Raw genomic sequence first — 21098 nt, 5'->3', positions numbered from 1 at the left:
TGTTTGAAAAGAAGCTCTTGAGCAACATTTTCTGGAGTCGCAATATTGTCTTTGTGAAAGCAGTTGACAATAAATATAATATTTGATAGCAGAATTATGGTCATTCCCATACAAAATGCACAAGAGCAGAGGAATCAAGAAGCAAACACACTCGATGATAGGACATCAATTCATCGGACGTAATTCTAAGACCGAGATAGATGAAAAATAGAAATAAAAAGATGATAAAACTGGAATTGTATTTAAGACCTATGATAGAAAAATAATCATTTTTTTATCATTAAAGTTTTCCGCCTTCTTGACAAGTATACATATATTTCTATAGGTAGCAATTCTGAAAAAAGAAATCTATACTAACGTTATACCTATACATATAGTAATTGGACCACGTAGAAAAATGTTCAATGTGAAAAAATGTTCAAAATAATATGTAAAAATATACAAAATACTTCAAGTAAAATACTCGTTATAATGTTTAAAAGGTTTCTCTTTGCTAAAGGACCTTTAGTGATCTTCAAAAGTATAAATTTACATAAACATCCTCAATTAAATAATAAAATTTCAAATGTGAAATCTATGGCATCCAACAAATTGACCGAACTTTTGATCAAACTACTCTTCAATAAAAAGCACGATCAAGTACTATACGTCGATAGAAGTCAAGTAGAAATTCATCAATGGGAATAAAAACAATTTTCTAGAGATTATAAAAGAATATTTGGGTGACTGGTTATTTCATCTTGGCAGTTTAAGAAGTAAAGAAAGCAAAGCTTCTCAGACGATGGTTGCGCAGGTTCTCACAGTACTCTAGGGTGCATTGACCGAGGAGTAAAGGCGGCTGATGACAGAAACTGCAAAATGAAGGTCTAAGTAGCGGAGAAGCTTGAGCCGCCACGTGTGTATTCCGAGAAGCATGTGGCCGGGCTCGACGAGTAATCCGGACTACCATTCGCAGCCACGAAAACTAAGTACGTGAAACGAATTATTATCAGACCGCAGAACGAGCTTCCAAGGCGTGCGCCATCTACGGAAAGCTTCGCTATCAGCTTTCATCCTTCCTTCCACGGACCGGTTTCTGTGAATTTACCTTAGCCTCACCGCATGCCGCCCTCTTTTTTTCAACTCGATTCTCCTCAAAAGCCCCGGAAATTCGTACTTCCTGGCACGGTTGCTTAAATTAGTATGTATGTGAGAATTTGACGATCGTTTCGAGCGGAAAACTACGGTATGCGGATGCAACTGCTTTCCAGACGGATTCGTTTCTCCACGCGATGAGCATCCGTGTCTGACGTAGTACGCCTCCGTGACTTAATCTACTGCCAACTACCTTACCACGAACCCTTGCCTGGCTTTGTCCTCATCTATAGTAATGTTGTATATGATAGTATCTCATGAGAATAATGTAACAGTAGTTATATAATAATTAAAAAAAAAAAAAATAAAAGACAGCCTACACGTTTTCTACGTCTATAAGTATCACTATCATTTATGTGATAAACTGCGAAAGGGCAATGCTTTTTCTTTCGAAGAATCTATAATAGGTATTTATTAATTAGACTACGTTGTAGCTAGGGAAAGTGTATGTAAAACTACTCAATGGGTAGTGACATGTAGAGCAGGTTTAATTTTTTAATGTATGATTGAGGAATGAAAAATTTGTTAGAAGAAAGTAACTACAAAATGAGAAAGATGGGGGTGCCTTCTCTTTAGAACAGCACAACATTCATCCGAAAATTTTAAGGAATAACGTATAATACATATGTACAAAAATAAAATTTGTTAACTAATAATTGAAAACATATTCTTATATCTATTTATTTTATATCTCGAAATATATAAATTGCAAATATTGACTGACTAACACGAGAGTAACGAAGATTATACAATAAAATTACTACAAAATTGTAAAATTGTCCGAAATTACGTATAACAGAGGATCCTCAACGTTGATTTTAATTTGACAAAATTTCCATTAAACCAAAATTGTGGTGCGCATGAGCAATACTCGGCGGAAGTTGGCCTGGAATTCAAGTTGAAATACCAACCAACGTCTGGCAACCTCCCCTCGCGAGTATTTTCAGTCTCCTTTACGCCAACTTAACGAATCCTCGGAGACTGTTTACGAGAATCTCACGAGTATGCCCTTATCCCTACGCCAGTTCGATTAAACCGATCACATTCCACTGCAAAACGGTAGATCATGTTTACTTCGAACGACCTTAATTTGTAAAATTCAACGACCTACGAAAAGTAGAGAAAGAAAGGAGTGTAGCTCCTCTTTTACCACGAACGTGTCGGATATTTAAGACTTTACCAAGTGCTTTATGCACAGCACGTCCTAGAATCCTGCTACAGACGAGAACGCACAGCTCAGTCGAAAATTCCTTTGCTTTATGACAAAATACTCGCTACGACTCTGCTACTGTCTCGTGCCCAGCATGTTATTTCGTGACCCCGACGATCCATCCCTGTCACCCTCGATCCGAATTGGCAGACTTTTTTCTACCCATTTGCATCCATCGGTCTAAGTATCCTTAGTGCATTTCATTGAAATTCAATCATTTCACGAGAAAAATTACAAATAAATGTTTCGTAACGTGATGAAATAATTTTGCATCGAGCCCAGAACGAAGTTACATTGCTAGTTAAACCGTAGGAAATTTCCTCATGGTCGAAAGTAATTACAAATACCATGATATGAGGTGAAATATTTAGTAATTGCAGTACTTCAGACGTATAAATTAGGTTTCATTCCTATAGCATAATTGCTGGGAATAATGTCGTATGAAATTGTGAAAAATACTTCGATGAAAACGATGATTCTTAGACATTATAATGAAATTCACGTTAAAATCATAAACTCTTATTCGTTTAATTTCATTCCCAATAATATTTTCGATAATTATTTACAAGTGTACCATCAACAGTGTACGGATGCTTTTTTGAATATGTCATAACAACTTTTTCCCATACATATAACTGTCGGTCGGCCTTAGTTCCGAGATATTCGCAAAAAGTTTCCGCAGTTTCAGCTCCACATACAGTAAATTCTGTCTATAATTCGCACTCCTAGCAGCGGTAGATAAACATCAAAATACAATACTTACCATATTTTCTTTTTTTTTTTCTTATTTAAGACTATTCAAAAATATGTCAACGATCAAATGATATAATCGTTAATAACTACTAATTTTCGTTAATTCGTTAATAATTCGTTAATAACTACCACAAATTTGAATTAACCTACATTCAAGCGTTCAAATTATATTCGATCAATCATAAAATGAATCGATAAACATAATAATCTCATAATACAATAAGACTCTAAATCGTGTAAAGCTCAGATTGGTTACGTATCCTATAGAAATGTAACACGTTTCTTTCCGCGTTATTCATCGTGAAAACGAACGCGAGCTGTTGTAAATACCGACTAAGAAGTTTGTCCGACCCGTTTTATAAGAACACGGGAAATGATAGCGCACACGCGCTCAAAATGTGCGGCTCGTTGGTAAGAAGTACGTGGCGATAAATCCTGAGCGTGACCTGGGCCACTGGCTTTCCCGCAGCGTTTTGGTTTGCTTGTGCTGCAGCTTGCTCGGCCACCGTTGAGAACCAAAATATTACCTTGTTCCATGCACCGAGGATAATCCGATCCGAATAATTTTGCGATGGATAAACTGTCCTCCAATGAGCGAACGATATGCCAACGATAATAGGTGTAGTCATAATCAAGTAATGTTGATGTTTCGAGTGTTCGGACTAATAAATGTGAGAAATGAGACGATGATTAGTTGAAACATTAGATAAGTTTGAAAAAAGACACTGTTGGGTCTCACAAAGTTTGTAGATATTATGTAGAAAATAAAAAACGCTTTACTAAAAAATACTGACCGTAATAAATATACATTGCATAAATTAATGTTTAAGTCAGGATCATATTCCATGTCAAATTAATTTTTATATCCACTCCTTGTATTTATAGATTTTTTTAATGATTATTATAAAGTCAATCTTCATTATAGTATTAGACGAATAACACATCAGTTTGCGTTAAACCTATAGGATTTTTCACTCTTATTCACTTATCTGGTATAATGAAACTCAATTTATAGTAGTGATCCTATAATTGTTTTAAATAGCTTATTTATTATAATAAACAGAAATAAATATAAATTTCAATATATTATTGTATATAAGAATTATTTTTCTTATATCGCGCTATCTTGATTTGTTCGCTACTTGGCTTGAAATTTGCACCAACTACATAGATGCATATAATAGATGCATAGTATATAACGATTATTTTTGTAACTAATTAGAAAGGTTAGAGGGTCAATTCAATTTCAAAGGAGTTGTTGGACGTCACTTGGAATTTTCACAGGGAAACCTAATACAGACGAGTTTATCGAGCCTCTAGTAGGATTTGAACTGTTGTTTCCACCACTCGCGTTTTCACGGATTATGTTTTGGTTTCGACGAAAAGCACGTGAACGGACAGATTGAAATTTCAAGTGTGCAATTTTGCTAGTGCCGAGTGAGTGTTTAGATGCATTCAAAGGGCATTGTTTCAAGCGTCGTCAATAGAAACTTTCGTTTACTTTGAAAATGTGTCCTTTGTTGACTGATATTTTTATGTGACATATGAGAAACCAATGTTTTGCCTAAAATATTGCAATAAATACAAGAAGAATGGCATCTGAATATTTTTCTACCAGAAATATTTTAAAAAAACTTTAAGAAGCATTTTTATCTTCTTAGAAGCGCATGTTACTATAGTGCAAGATATTGTTACCGAGAAGAAATCTTTATACAAGGGCTTTTAGAAGCTGCCAGTTATTTTAACAATACCAGTCGGTTTTAGAATTGAAGTAAAAGTTGAAGTTGGATGTTCAGTTATTTAAACCCCAACATACTAATAATAGTTATTTGTGTAAATATTTCGTTCTCTACTTCTTAATCATCTTATCTTTGCCTCTTTCAAAGTTCGATCTTTATATCAGGTTCTATATTTCGTTTAGATACATAGTACCAAATTACTATAGTCATATGAAAGTACTGCTAACCAATATGCAATTTATTCTAAATTTAATTAGTACAGATAGATGTATTATAATTTCAGTCCCTATGGTGCCATAGAATGAACTTGGTTTACAATATTCCTTATCGACAGTCGCCCCTCCCGACGATACCTCTGATCTGTATTGTACACAATACTCTCATTGGTTCTATTGTTTATCAACTTCCTTCCACTCTCCTTAACCTAATATTAACATCCATATAGGGTTACAGAGTGTAACGAGCAGTGACACAACGCAAACAGATGGGCCAAAAAACATAAAAAGTACATCAGGTACCCGTACGAACCCATACATATTAAAGTCTAAAAAAACCACCAATAAATACCGCTAACTAGAACTGAAGTAAAGTACATCTAAAAACCTAGATCTGAAGCTACTTGACATAAATATAAATATAAATATATAAATATATATATAATATTAATGAGACAGGAATATACAGATAGCCGTTGAAATTTAATTAGTATGCAAATACTATAATAAATACAATGGTATGCTAGCTTTTCAGACACTGTATATACATGTAAGATTAATCCAATGCAAAATTAGAAAATGATATAAACTTGCCACGTGCACTTTTAAGCAAAACTCCTCATCAAAAGTCCAAACTGTTTTACTCGCAATTCCAAAATTGTCGCAGATTATATCGCATTGGAAAATACTCCTCTTGACATTTGTATATTCATCGAGCAAAAGGTAATGATACTACATAAATTAGTTACAGTTCGTAACAGTATCTCATCAGTCATCTCTATTACTGACAATAATTTTCCAGCGAGTTAAATGTCAAAATTTGTAGCTCACATTCTCTTTCTCCTTTTGCTTCAATAAGAACGCATCCGTTATACGAATTAATATTAAGGTCTGGAAAGCAAGCCGAATCAAATCTCATGAAATCGCACGAAAGCGCAAGTATTATAGTTTCTCTCATCGACAAATCTACGAATAGACAAACTAGCGAAATCACGTACGGGGATATAGCATTTATAAAACGTCACCTTTCCGTATCGCGTTAAACAATCATATCTGATTTGAACCACAGAGGATGTATATTGCATGCAAACGTGTTTAGAAATCGCGCGCGATCGCCAAACAAAGCACAATTAACTCGAAAATGAAAATTGAATCGTAACAAACCACGTGTTGAATCGCAAATGACGTGTAGAATCAACTTTGCAGAATTGCACGTAAAGTATACAAGGGAACAATGTTGTAAATGTAAGCTGCTTCGTTACTGCATCGATCTACGAACATTTTTTTGGAGATTACACGTCAAGAAGACTCGACATCGTATTAGCATAAATTATAAAACTGGTAATTTGCCAAAGTGTTGTAAGTGTTAAATTCCAGGATGTGGGTCGAGAAATTGGATGGTTTTTGTTGTTATTTCTATACTCAGAGGTAAGATCAGAATAGTTATTATTTTATTAAATTGATAAATCTATCACACCGTTCTGAGCCAAAAAACCTTTATTGCACGCGCTTACAAAAACTAGGGATAAAAACAAAAAAGCATCTTAAGCCTATCGATTAAATCTATCGATTGTAACTAGGATCATCCTCTAGTTCTGATTTCTTATAACTAACGCATCTGCATATGCATGGCGAGCACGAACTCACGTTGTCATTTTCAACAGTTTTAACACCAACATATACTAAATACATTTAAACTGTAATATAATACACGATTACTCTTCTTCCTATCCAGTTTACGTTTCGCAGGGAGTTTTTGAGAAAAGAAAGTTGACTTGTCGCGTTGACAGCTGGTTAATGAATGTGCAGAGGAGTTCTTGTGGAATTCCTTAGACTGGGAAAAAATAGGAAAGATTAAAGGGCTGATGTGCCGAGAATGCCTCTCGTCTTCGTTTCATTTAGAGATTGCAACAAGTATGTCCGGCTTGAGGCCACTCGTTCTTAAAAACAATAATTGTAAAAGTGACCCCGGCTAAGCAGCGACTGGACACGGTACAACGTACGGTTTCCAAACGCAGATACGGTTCCTAGAAAGGCCAGAATACAACGTAAGTAAAAAAGATCAATTTTCTTTTATTAATTCAAATATGTCTATTATCTTCCCCCAAGGATGATTGAAAGATACTTTTATTGCATTTTTAATTGACTGACTGTTCACGCTACCTAATATTCTTTAAACTGGATGACCAATTTTTCAATTAAAATCATAAAAAGTTGTGAATATATCTGAGCTAGTTCTGTTTGAACATCTATAATGTATATTTTTTAAATATACGGTAAAAAAATTGAATAAGGGGCAAAATATTAAAATGCACATGTTTTCCAGTTCATCAATATTATCGAGACGATCCAAGAAAACCCCAATGCAATCAAAGTCTACTCGAAAAATGGAAGGTAGTAAACTGAGAAAAAAGTGGATGGTAGATGGAAAAACACATCGTCTGTAAAAATCTCACATACAACGTAGCAACAGCCGTCGTTATGAGAAATTCCATAGGAGTGGTTTTTAGGGGTGCGCGAGATGCTTATGAAATTCCGTCGAAAAGGGAATGGGCACAGCGGCATTATAAATTCGCAACGAAACATAAGCCCAGTGTCCATAATCCACTGTCTATTGGTCACGTAAAATGTTAGCAAATATTGGACAATTTTTACTAAATTATAAATAACATATGTTTATAAATTTTCTACGATCGTGAGAATTTACGAACATTTGGATTTATCAGTATCAGTACAGTATTTTAAAACACTCAATACAAAATCGCAAGAATATCACATTATTCGACTGCAACAAGCTTTATCATCTTAGGAAAAATTATAGTAAGCGTTTCATAGTACAATACACTGAATTAAATTACATTCAACTATTGATTAACCATTGCGTGTTGTGTCAGTCGCGGATTGTTAATGAAACAATAATCGACGCGCTGTTCGTATTAGTGATTGGTACACAATAAAATTACAGAGTCGGGTAATTAATGTTTGATAATAGCCGAGGCCACTCGGTAAAATTATATTCTCGCGAGTTTTACGCGGTCGGGTTACAATGCATAATCTATCGGCTACGAAGTCATGCATAATTCACGTCGTTACGAATTATTGCCTGTACTATTATACGAATGCCGAATGCTCGACATCGCGATCCTCCTATGTCTCGTTCGTTTCTCTATTGTTTGTCTGCCATCTTCTCTGTCGTCTCTCCAAACAATATGTGTAACAACTTGCAAACGCGTTAAAGTATCCATATACAGCACATACAGAAAGTTTTTGGATATTTGCTATAGAAAACTTGTATGAACATATAAGCCTCTTAAAAACCAAATTTTAAAACCAACTTTTAATTTTTTAATCTCATTGCATACAACAAATGACCTACCTATATAAATGGATTCATTGCAAGAAAATTACATAAATTTAATATAAATTTAAAAACATTTTAATATTTGTAATATTATCACTTTTCTGTATTTTTCAATTTATGGAGTTGATCGATAGGGCTTCTAAATGGCTCATATCGCATGTGTTCTATAAAAACATTTTGAAATTTCATATACATTGTAATAGGACACGACTGAAATTTCAAAATGTTTTATATAATAAACGTAATATATACATGAATGTTTTTTATGAAAAACTTATATATGTTTGTTAAAATATGTTAAAAACTCTAGATGATTTTTCAAGCTTAATGTTTTAGGCAATCTTGGCTTTAGGCTAAGTACCATCCCCCGTCCCTTACTGTTCGCTTACCAAAAAGCATCGTTGCCTTCCTCCACCACTCGGCCCACTCCGTGGGCAGATCCTTTAAGCTTTAAACAATATGTCTACTCTCTGGCAACGCAACGTTGGTTGGCTCGTTATTTGCAAATTACTTCACGCATCCGTCAAACAGTAATATCGACACCTCATAGCTCAATGCCTTGGAATCGCTGCACGCTCGCTATGGACTTTCCAAACATTCACTCAAACACCCTGACGAGATCCTTCTTGAGTCCTTGGCTCATTGTTAGTTATGGTAAGAATAAAAAGCGGAGGACCACTTGCCATTATACTGTTTCCAGAATGCGTTACCGCTAACGGGTAAGTAACCAAATATTTTTATCAAGTACTATAAGTATATACATACCACATACTGTAGCAAATCCCACAAAAATTTTTTGGAAACCGAATTTCACGTAGAATTGTTTCAGTGGTAGTTATATTAGAACGTAAATATTGTAATTGTTAGAAACAACATCGTAGATTCATTTTATGTTACGGGCGTGACTTCTTTAGTTTCGTATTTGATTTCATATTCGTATGCAACCTCGTTCTGGAATTTTTATGCAGCGCGTCCATACTCGGAGAAATTGTAAACTCTAACCAGAACATGAAAATATTGAAAATTTATTTTCTCAAAAAAATTTGTTCTATTTTGACCAGTGTTTACAGAATTTTACATTAGTATCTAATATTGAACGTATAAATAGATTTCACACCGAAAAAAGGAATTAAACGATTCCTATATCGAAAAGAACACGGTTCAAGCGTAACCAGCAGAAAAATCCAGGTCATTTCGTAAATCTATCGTGAGCACAACGCAAACGATTTTGTGGTACGTTCGACGGAATACGTGGTCGTCGATCAATTTAAAGTACGCCGTCTCCAAAGGCATTATTCTCGACAAAGAGCCGGCAGAAACTTGCGAGTTTGGTTACCCTTAATTACACCCAGGTCTGGACGGAAAAGTTGAAGTCTCAGCGTTCCCTCCAATCCCTAAGTAAAAGAAAGAGAATGATGTGGGAGACGAGGGGGGGAAAAATCGACAGGAAAAGAAGGAAAAAGGAAGGAAGGGGAACGGGAGATGATCGAAACGCGAGACATTATCGGCGTGTCAAGAGTTTTCAATAGTTAACGAGCTTTTGATCTGATTATCGACGAAACTTTCGAAGAAGTGTGACAGCCTGTGCTCTCGAGCAGTAGCCCGCGAGAAGAGTATAACGGACTAATTTCGTCATTTTAATCTGACTCGATGGAACTTAAATAATTTATAATAGCTAAATTGGTCTAGATGTTCACCGACTCTATAGAAACTATAAAATATCTTATCGGATAGATGGTAAAGGGAGAAAAACTGAAAATTGTCAAAGTACAAAACGATCGAGTTTGTCCAGAGAACCTCTCGATTTCTTCACGATATCTTATTTGACGCCGCTTGACTTCACCGACTATGCCGCGAGTGTATTTCCTTCGAGACCCTTTCTCTTTTCTTCTCCTTTCTCGATGTAGATAGCTTTCAGTCAGAATTATTTATTTTTCCATAGAGGACGTTGAGGAGAACACAGCATACGATACAAACGACCAAGTGACTCGTAGAGCTGAATCTCTTCGAGGAGATCCTAGCTCGGCTCTCGAGTCGTTTCGATCATTGAGAAACAATAGAGAAAATCAACATTTCTCATCTATGGAATGAGAAAAATATCAAAACAATAACGGAAGCGATCCGGGATCGCGGTATACATTTATCACAGTTACTTGGTCGCGAAGCAAGTAAAAACGGCCTTGCTCGTTTCTCAATGGCTCGTGGTTATACAACAAGAAAAACGAAGAGATATTTCCTTTCGTGATATGTGTATCTATGTTCGATGTGTGTTCAAAATCAGCAAACTTATAGAGGACGCCCTAAATATGGTATACAATACCGTACGTGCTTCGGTGAATTTAAGATCAACTACGGAACAAATCCTCTCGCCCCGTATAAAATGTTCCCAATAACTATCGAGCGATTACTCCACTCAAAACGGTACGGAATTTTACGCTTATTATCATTCGTAACGATCATCGAAGGGATCAAGGATTAACTATTTGCGAAACAAAGAGAATCGATGATCGATTTTACTTCCTACAATAAAAGAATAGAAGATGGAAGTAAGGGGAAGTTTTGAATAGAAGAAAAATACGTATTGCATGTTTCTTGAATAAGATACGGTTGATTTTCATTCATTCATTTTCACATATCTTTATATTCACGGTTACTATCATTTTGATTTTATGATTTGAAGGAAGTGGCTGCAAGTGAAACTTTTGTCGCTTGAAGGAAAGAAAGGAAGAAAATATAAAAAAAATTCCTGATGAGGAGAACTTGTTACCATATAATAAAATGTTGACGCAATTTTTATGTTTTACTTATATTAAGATGGTATATGCTATCGCTTGTTAATGTCTGAACATACTGGTGAATTTTAACATAAATTTGTCGAATTTCATGGAAATAACATAATTATATTTCCAAGAAGAGCGTTTATTCAGATTATCCAAGTGCTTTCTAAGACAAGCATTGCTTTGCGTGACAAGAGTTGGCGTTTCCTAAATTTTTTGTTATATTTTAAGGGAAGGAATGCAATGATGCTTCTCTGTGAATCCTACCGAAATGAATAAGGCTACGTGTTATCAAGGATTTAGTAAGCAAAAATTATCACATCCTCACCAATATCGTGAATCATAATAATCCAGAATCAGTAATTAACTGACTTTCACCCTCTCTGAAAAGTTTCTATTTGAAGAAACCAGTGTCATCCAACAAATTAATGGCAACTCCTATCTATACTTTCTATGTTTTTATAGAATTAACCGATTATAAATTTAAATTGTCCAATAAGAGAAACGATGCAACGATGTAACAATAGAAATAATATTGATAACCTTACTATTATTTTAGAACAATCTCCTTTATCTAACTTTATATTTAAAATGAAATAACTTGAAAGTACAGAATTTTTCAATTTTTTTAATTAATTCTACAATGACTAGCACAACTGTCATTATTACATAATTAGCTTTTACAATTGAACTTTATCATGCTAATATTACAACCAATATAAACAACAAAGTCATTGCAAATCTTTTACCTATAATTTATGGTATACTTTAGTATTTGGTATAGTTTAACACTTTGACTGCCATGCCGAAATCACATGTTTCGCTCAGGACGCCACTGGAGTATTTTTATTATTCAAAGCATATAATGGCAAAATAATAATAAATTGATGATGTAAGACAACGTTCTTCTCCAATGGACCGTATCTTATTGGTGGTCACGGGTGACTACCGTGGCGCCTTGGTAACAGTTGATAGCGAGATATTATAACAACGCTTTGTTTATTTCAACAAACCATTCGCATTCGTTATTTCGTCGTAAGCAAAACGTCCAGAATATATTGTTGAAACGTGTACAAGATATTAGTAAATAGTATTTGCTCATTCTATATATAATAGTAAGGTATGTGCACACTTTTAACTGTGCGACACGAAATGCAGAAGAAAGAAGGGCAAGCGTAAGTGACCACCTATTGTCCAGATTGTATTGATGAGCCACATTTATGTTTAAAGCGTTTTAACATAGTGCATCGTTAGATGCAAGATTTGTTTTCATTTTTTTTATTGATTCTTTCTAATAAAAATTCATTGATTTTTTCTAATAAAAATGTTTAATTGTTCAATGGGGTACTTCTTATTTCAAAGTATCTTCTATTTATCGCTTATATTCAAAATGCCCTAACTGTCAATTTTTATTCAATTTTTACAATTGTAAGACGTTCAAGCGCTCCGGTGCTTCAATGACCACCCTGGCGTCACAGGAGAAACTGTGGGCGATCATATATGACCAACGTAGCAGTCAAAGTGTTAATACTATATTAGAAAATTTTTAACCCCTTGACCTATAATCACGAGCAAGACTCGTGGTAAAGAATTTGTGCCATAAGCGAAAACCACGAGTCACACTCGTGGTAAAGAATTTGTGCCATAAGCGAAAACCACGAGTCAGACTCGTGGTAAAGAATTTGTGCCATAAACGGAACCCACGAGTGTGACTCGTGGTAATTTACAAATTGCTAGTGATTCATTATCCACTTTGAAATAATAAATTGTTTTTGTCAACTGATCAATTGATCATGATTATGTCCTAGACGTCTTAAAAACACTATTTGTCCTCAAACGTTGTTTATTATTCCACAATTCCTTTCGTAGCCCCTAAATATACATGTCATAAGAAGTATACATTTTGCTCCAGTTCGGGCACACGGCTGAACAGATGAATGGCACGGCGCGCGACCGAACTTCTTGCTTACTATGACTCGCGCGATCGGTAGATAGCGTGTAGGCTAAGAGGTTAAGAAAGGAACACGATCTGTCATTATCTGTACAATTGATTTATGCCACGTGTTATCTAGAATTATTATTTTCTACTTTAAATCCACCTTCTGGAATATTCTGTAACATGTAACTACATGTACAAGAGAGTTCTTTTTCCCGTTAATTACAAATAAAAATTATTATTATCATTATCATCATTATTATCGTTGAAATCTGAATCTTTAGCTTTGACTGACAACATAGTATGCTTGAATCTATAGCAAACGTTATCTAGCTCATTGCTCTGCGATTTAATGTCTATTGGTGAAACGATATAGGCACCTTAAACGAACACGTACGGTACGTTAATCAGCATCCACTGGAACGTGTCTTTACACCAAGTTCACGTATCTGTCGATCCGCCATGGTAAACTCATAACGCTATAATCGACGTTATTGCAATCTGTAACTATAGAATTGCACGGGATCGACGAATCTACATAATCGACTATGCTCAAACATGAAACACACGAATTTTGTCTCAATAATCTGATTTCAAAAACCTATCAATTGTTATCATAAATCTTTTAAAACAATGTTGCTCTTAGACATCCTATTCCATAAATTCTAAGAAATTTTCATAATATGTATTAAGTTTATGGAAAAGTATAATATTGATTTTTGACCAAGTTCTAATAACTAGATATTGTTGATTTATAAGAATACTGAAGCAGATTACAATAAACATGCAAAAAAAGAATTGAGGACGTTGCTTGGGTAATTTGTTCTTCTTCATCATTATGAAATCATTGAAATGGAGAACTAAAATTGTAACTGTAACTAAAACTGTCTTCTTTCTATAAAAACAGACACGTGTCTATAAAAAAACTCCCAAAAACTTCTATCGATAAAACCGACATTACTAGCTCTTTAACTTCAACTATTTATTTGTCATCACATCATTATATATTCAAAATACCTTAGAACAATGCGATCGCAGAATTTGCCCGTCGTCGGTAGCAACCTTTAAATCGAACCGCAAAACATCAACAGGCTGTTTGGGAGTGACACTGGCAACCACACATAGAGAGAGGGACAACTCTCTGTGGTTCACCTCTCCCTCCACGACTGCATGTGGTCGCGTCCCAGAACATTGACACAAACAGTACGCTGAAAAGTATTTACATTGAGCCAAGTGATCTTTCTCAAAGTTTTTCGAGCCGGACATTGTTTCGTTTCATGGAAAAACGTGGCTTTTAGTCTGACTTAACTTTATCAGAAACGGCGTACACGAAACGGTTAAACCAGAAAATCCCTATCGTCACGCTTCGATGTATGTATTCACATTTGATTCGTTAATTAATGCTTTCAGCAAGCCACGTACTCGGATTAAGGGCGAAAAGAGTCCGTGCTTTCTAAGTGGAAAACACGTGCTCGTTATTCGTGGATGATTAAAGGAAATGCGCAGCTACAAATCTCCAAAGCTGAACATTGATGAAGGAAACAAGATAAAGAAAACATAATGAAAACAAATAAAACTAATGTTTTTATATCCTAGATGCGACAAGTTGTGTCTACGCGTACATTTCTCAGAGCTACAAGAATATATCGGGATTTTGCGCAAGAAATAACATCGGCGAAGTAACCACCACGATACTTGACGACTCTGTTCTTCGCGCGGCTCACATAAAACCACGCAAAATCTCGTCGCTTCGTAAAGGCAAGGAAAGTTTCTTACGATACGCTGATACCGTTTCTGATAACGTGTCTACCGATAACAATTTCAATTTTCAAAGCTCTCCACCCCTCTTGCAGCCTCACAGCCTGGTTCGATATCGACCCAAACCGGATGTGCGAGTTGACCCGGATTGAAAAGTTCCTCGAAACGGTCTTAAAACACAAAGAAATGAAAACGACTGTATCGCCGATTTGTGGATCTGACTTTCCATTAGCGAAATAGCCTTTCGCCTTCGGTTGGTCTCCACTTTCAGATACGCTGCGCTCCTCTTGTCTCTGTGTACCTGTCCTTTCTCCTTTTTTTCTTCTTTTCTTTAGATTCCTTTCTCCTTTGGATCGTCTCTTTCTCCTCCGTTTTTCTTTCTCTGCCTTCTTTTATCGGTCGTTTCCTCAAAAATTAAGTATCGCGTAACATAGTAACGAAAACATCGTAGCCGCATTTAAGGAAGAAATATGCGGATAATGGGACGCTATTATATTTGGCAAGTAATAATGGAACTAGCAGTTTTATAAGAGTAGGCGTTACGGAATGGAAAGGAGTCTCTTACGTCGATCGCTATATTCGAGGCTCGTTGGAGAACGGAGTCCCGAGGAAGCTTTTCTCCGAGTCAATTATTTCGTAATGAAGAAATAACGGCATAAATCACGTTACAAGATCGCTATACCCCCGACCAGAATTTTAACCTAAATTGCAAACTGAAGATGAAGATGTTTTGAAGGAAAATATACTATATCCTAATGCAACAGTTTATTTAATTATAAGTATATGTATATGATGGTAACGTATTTTCGTATGCAGAATCTTGGCTTTGATGGTTTGATTTTCAAATTGAAGTTCAGAGGAACGGCATAAATGTTGACTTTTTTTATTTTAATGTCACTTTACGAATAAAAAGTATTATTTTAATATAAAATAGCGAAAATTAAAAAGAACCTCAGCTGCAAAAATATATGTATGTATGTAGTTAACAAAGTTTTGTAGAAGCTAATGGTACAGTTTATGACAAACAATATTTTAATATTATGACAAACAATAATTTGTATGTTATAAAGAGCGGAAAGTTATTTTATAGTAATTTTAATGTTATGAAGAGGGGAAAATATAACTTATCGTGTTACTTTCTTGCAGTCTTCAATTCTAACAGCTTAGATCGCGTTTACATTAGTGAAGGTTGGATTCATATATACAAGTTATTTAATTTAAAATTAAAATCGTGTGAATTTAATCATTTCATAGGCAGTACACATTATTTTTAAATGCGAATGTAAAAACACGAATGTGAAAATACATTTTCATTTCTGGAGCATACTGTTGTATTTAAACCTTTTACACTTTTTACTCGTATGTAATAATTTAATAAAGTAGATATACGTAGATATGAAAACTTGAAGATTCATAACAAGATCTATTAAGTAAATACAGATGTTATAACTCGTTTCTAGAAAAATATAGATTTATACACATATATCAATCATACAACTTTTGTTGTTGTTTAACTTGTGTAAATTGAAATATTTTTCCAAAATTTCATAATTTTTTAAGCTTACATATACCCCTGTGATTATACTAGGCCATCTATCCATAGTAATTACTATTTTCTAAGTTTTGAATTGAATTAGATTAAATTAAATTAAACATACAAAATTAAAAAATTCTAGTCATAAAAGTTTAAGATACTTATTAGATAACCTTATTAATAAATCGAGTTCTATACATTACTGTTTCCTCTTCTTCCGTTCTTTCATTACATTGATATAAAGTTAATGTGAAACGTAATGCAGCAATAAAATACTAATCTCTAAAATATTTCAAAATACTTCTGCACTTTAATCGTAATTGTAATATGTAATAATATTCTCTAAGATATAATAGAAGAGGTAATTTATCAAAAGAAACTATGTAACTGATATCGTATACTATCCACGAACGGAGTTTCGCTCATAATTTTTCCAAACATCATTTATCCTGCCGACCGTATAATGTAAGTTCAAATTGGACTTACCTAAATCTGTCTAAAAAATGCCTGACACTGATAGGCAAACCTCTGCATTTCGCAGTGGCAGATCGACAAAATCCGTAAAAGGAGCCGAAGACCGTGGTCCGTGTCTCTGTGAGCTAGTAGAAGAAGAAAAATGTCCCATCCACGTCGATAGATAACGTACAAAATCTATCGGTCCATACACTAGAAAAATTCCTTTACTCTCCACTCACGACTCAAAGTTTCGTTTCTGAAGACAATGGAGACTAATCTGATATATCGATCGGTCACATATTGATCACTCTAATCAATACATCGATATACACGATTAATGGCGAACGTTTAGATTATAGGTTATGTCATAACTGTTCACCGCAGCAAACTAATCAAATTTCACGTTTCACACAGTGTCGCTCGAGATACTTGTCACGAGAAGTATAAACAACCTTCTTTGAAATGAAGAAACGTTTATAACTGGAAAACTGCTTTTCGATGAAACAGTCTTAAAAACACGAGCTACCGGACCGATTGTTACACCACTTTTCTTTCCAACTTCTCGCGCAGCTGGACCATCGATAAAACAACAAACAAGTTCCGTTAATTTATCGACAACATCGCGTGTACCGGAGTTTAGGCCAGCTGGTACGAAATTTTTATCGGCAAACAGTCGATGTCGATAGGCACACGGTGTAGCTCACTCTTTAAACTTAAACGACCTCGTTAATCGGCGATTCTCGCAACGAAGACGAGAAGAACACCCGCTCCAAAACCGTGCGCGCCGAGGATCGGGCGGTGACTGAAACCACCATCCCGTCTCGCTCACTATAACCCCCTCTCTTTCACTCTTCCAACTTACCCCTCCTATGTGTTCAAGTTCGTTCCCTCTCTTTTCCATCGACAATGAACAAAATCTTCTTTTTCTAGTCGCCTCTTCGTCTCCCTGGCACTCGCGGCATCTCTCTTGCACCATGCTATCGTCTCTCTTCGATTTTGTTCATCTTTTTCTCACCAATTACGGTACTAGTGCTTCTATCTCTCTCGTATCTGATTTCTCTTATCATTTTCCTATCCTTCTCACCCTTATGCTTCTTGCAGTTGACCCATCTCTTTCCCACGCGCTAACTTGTTCTGTCCTCTTCTGTATCTATCTCCGTTACAAGCATCCACCGTATAATCCATCCTATTCCATCGCGTAACCTCGCTTCTCGTTCGAGGATACATATACCATACAACAATGCATCCTCGTCGCTCTCGCGCGTTTCTCCCTATATCATACACGCGTGTGTATACCTTCTGTTTCTGTCCCTCCGTGTGCACGCGCAAGCATCCAACGGGCCAGCAGAGAGTGCCACGCCTACCCTTTCTGTATGTGTACCACTGATGCGAGAGAGGCGCCTAACCTCGGACTTCCTGGAGACGCTCGAACTTGAAGTTTTTTTCCGACAACGTGGCCTGCATTTAAATTCGCCTACATGGCTATCGCGCCATGGTTAAGGGATTCCACGAACCTCCTGTATCACTGAACCGCATCTTCCAGAACATCGGCACAGATTCGATACCGATGCGCTCCTTTAACCGTTTCAATGATAATTACCGACTTAAAATGCTTTTTAGCGCGATAAGGTAAACTGCACAGCGTCGAGTGTAGTGACTACACAAGTTAAGTGGCCGCTAAAGTTTGGTAATTACACGAAGTTAAAACTTGGTAATTATTCTGTTCTTTTATAGTAATTGCGATAGTAGTTACCTTACGAGTGAATGTGTGGAATGTGTGAGCATAAATATGATGAATACATATTGCCGTGATTGCTTGAAAGGTTGCGTTGACCCGATTGTGATATTGCGTTGAATTGCCGTAAAAAACAATGATAGATCGACATCAAAAGTTTCGCTAACTTTTACACTCTTCTTTTAAGTCGCTGTAATATATTATCTAAAATTATAATTTTGTAAACAGCGAGTGTTATTCAATTCGGAGCACAACTTACCATTACAGTCGATCCCGCGCTTTGAAATAGAAGTGGCGCAAAACGCATGCGAAATTAAAATCAATTGCGCGTCAAGTTTGATCGATCAATTCCTGCGCAGTGAAATAAAGACATATGGCGCTTGTTCTTTTTAAGTATAGGTTTTTATCTTATGATACATAATAATATTAAAAATATTGTCCTCTCAAATCAAGTATGCTCTTTAAATCTGATAATTAAATTTTATAAAGCAACTGCATAACTGCAATGACAAATCCAACAGTCGACCATTTATTATAACTTGCGCATCTTTTTTCTATCGTATTTTTACCTTTAAAATGAATATGTAAGGTATCATCTCTGGTAAAAAATGAAGAATCCACGCATCATAGGCAGCTCTTTCTTTAATCCGTTCGCTCGTTTCTTGATGTACATATACACGCGACTATATAACGCGTATAATGTAACAAAAAATAAACATGTCAGTTTATACTTCTCATAACTACAAGCATGTAAATATTTAACTTTACTTTTTGATATGCTCTTTCGATCGTGGATAGACACCGATGTTTCTAGGATGAAATGCTACTGTGTTTATCTGTAATATCAGCAATGAAAATTCAAAATGGTAGTTTGATAAGACTAATTGTACGATACGAGATCATATAAATAAAATTCTCGGTAAGACTTCTTAAAAGCAGTAAAAATGTACCTCGTGATAACAATAGAATCGACATTAATCATCCGAAGTTGAATTTTTTACCGTTAAATATAATTTCGTATTCACTACGTATTCCCTATATTTAAGTATTCTTCTGTGCAATTTTCTTCCTTCTACTTCACGATTCTAAACATTATTATTTACCTTCGTCGGAAGAAAAAGGTAATCATCTTGCTCGTTTTCACGCTTCGTTCACCTCTTACTTCGAGCTTGTTACCCGCTTTTTAACGAAAATTGCATCGCTTTAATATTCCTAGACAAAAGCCAAGCAGTTGGCATTCGCCGATTGCTGAGACGTGTTGTTCTGAGACGTCACAAAGTTTAGTTGTGCTTTTACCGAAGGAGACTTATAAAAAGGTATCGTTCGAACAATTTGTTCGAAAACGACCGCGCGGCTTTGAATACTCGATATCATGTAATCGTTATGCCACCATTTTCATACGTACCACTTTGCATGGTATTATTGAAAGGGAGAGAAAAACACCTTTGAAAAGTATCGCGGAGACATTTAGGCAGCACACCAGGGACGTACGTACGTTATTTCAGTCAATATCTTTGCAGTAGAGTAAACCAATATTTTTCGGCAGTAGTGTAAACCCGTGCATGATCAGACGTATTCGAGTTGTCTGTGCATAGTTACCAGCTAACAAGGTAACAGGGGTTAGGTAAAATTTGTTTATTTAATTAGTCTATTTAATCGTGTAAAATTTAAGAGGGAAAGAGGAAAAATTGGTTGCTTGTTAATTCTCAAAGAATTCCGACGTCTCGGGAGAGTACGGCCTTCCTTTGCTTCTTTCCTCTAGAACAGTTTGAAAGTTTGATCTAGTTTCTTTTCCCTTCAGTGGCAAATTTAATTCTATGTTACGCGTCTTCTAAGTTGAACAGTTTTACACCGCACACGCTCAGTATTCATAGAAGTTTCGGAAGCAGAATTAGTCTTCTGACAAGGGCAAGCTCGCTTGCACGTCCCGCCTCGCAGCTGTCGTGTCATGCAAGAATTAGTATCACCGACGAAACACGCCACATTTCTGTTTCCGCTGTTTCACACCGGCGAACAAACCGCGCCCTTTGAGGGGCATTATGCATACATAAGGCATCCATGTGATCCCTAAGACGCCATCGTGGATTCTACATACAACTCGTATCAACGCACGATAAGGATCTTTCCGATATCCTGTCATTATTCCTGACATTATTATACTTACATTATTGTATTCGTTAATCTGCGTGTGCACGTTTCAAGTGTGATCTGCGTATTACACGTTTGTGCTTTCGCGCTATAACACAAGCGAACTCGAATTACATTTACAAGACATTGATTCGGTTGTTTATCATTAGCTTGAATTAAACTAATAACATGAGAAAAGTTGAATGTTATCTAATTTGCACAATTTCCCGGAAAACAAATACCCGTTGAAATCGCCATCGAACCGTATCATCCACGAACTAACTGGAAGTGGATCTCCTGTGGCAACTATGCAAAGCATTTCCAATTTCCACGTATGGCTCCACGTGTAGCTATCGATGCGGT

General features: G+C 35.8%; 1 protein-coding gene and 1 long non-coding RNA gene across 2 annotated transcripts in view; one reads left to right on the top strand and one right to left on the bottom strand.

The window, feature by feature from the left end:
• The window catches only part of LOC126869826 (uncharacterized), a 177307-nt gene extending 159653 nt beyond the window's left edge, over positions 1 to 17654 (bottom strand). The window contains exon 1 of the mRNA XM_050626895.1: positions 16904 to 17654. The gene's annotated coding sequence lies outside the window, so the exon portion shown is untranslated. The remainder of the gene's footprint in view (positions 1 to 16903) is intronic.
• Positions 1 to 21098, top strand: part of LOC126869833 (uncharacterized) — a 363746-nt gene that overhangs the window by 290190 nt on the left and 52458 nt on the right. The gene's annotated exons all lie outside the window — the stretch shown is intronic.

The sequence above is a fragment of the Bombus huntii genome, chromosome 9, assembly GCF_024542735.1.
Source record: "Bombus huntii isolate Logan2020A chromosome 9, iyBomHunt1.1, whole genome shotgun sequence".
NCBI classification, from domain to species: domain Eukaryota; kingdom Metazoa; phylum Arthropoda; class Insecta; order Hymenoptera; family Apidae; genus Bombus; species Bombus huntii.
The sequence above is the reverse complement of the archived record's forward strand: the minus strand, read 5'-3'. Positions and strand labels throughout refer to the sequence as shown.